The following is a 778-nucleotide window of genomic DNA, read 5'->3' on the forward strand; positions in this document are numbered from 1 at the left end:
ATACAAAATATAGCAAAATCACAATTTGGTAAATGCAAACTATACAGATTCATAATATTATAACAGCAAATAATATAAAATTGGACACATACCATAAATCCTATATTTCACATCGTTGTCAGCACATGTGGTAAAAAGAGAAAGAAATTCAAGGGACGCATATTAGTTACGTAATGTTGTTGTCCCTTATTTACATACATGGAGTATTGCACTCATGTTACCTGCATTAATGATGCCGTTACGATCGTTTCAGGTGGTGCCGTGTCTGTCCTAGTGTGGCGTAAATGCTGTAATGTAATTTACAGGAGCTATTGAAGACTGTAAATTGGTCTGATTATGATGGTGTATATGTTACCATTCCACATGAAATTGCGCGGCGTAGATAATTACACTTATGCTGGCCTTTCTTAAAGTATCATGTTTAAATTTAGATCGTTCTAATGCTTAACTGGTGGTGCCAGTACCCAATGGTGACCAATGGTATAATGGATGTTTAAACGGCATGTAAGAGCTCAATTATTAAATGTGTGTGCCTCAACTGTAAATTGGTCTGCTTATGATGGTGTGTATGTTACCACTCCACATGAAATTTTAAAATAGTTCTATTCAGTGCATATAAACTGAGTAGTTGCATATGATGATTCAGGTGTATGGGTGCTGCATCTTGCGGCACCTTGGGTCCCAAATGCTGAGGGGGCGCTCGGGACTGTAAGCCTGAATCACCAATGTTCAGTAATTTCATTCACGTATTCAACATTTTCTCAACAGCATCTATGAT

This window comes from Ambystoma mexicanum, chromosome 5p, assembly GCF_040938575.1.
Source record: "Ambystoma mexicanum isolate Mex_15411 chromosome 5p, UKY_AmexF1_1, whole genome shotgun sequence".
NCBI lineage: Eukaryota > Metazoa > Chordata > Amphibia > Caudata > Ambystomatidae > Ambystoma > Ambystoma mexicanum.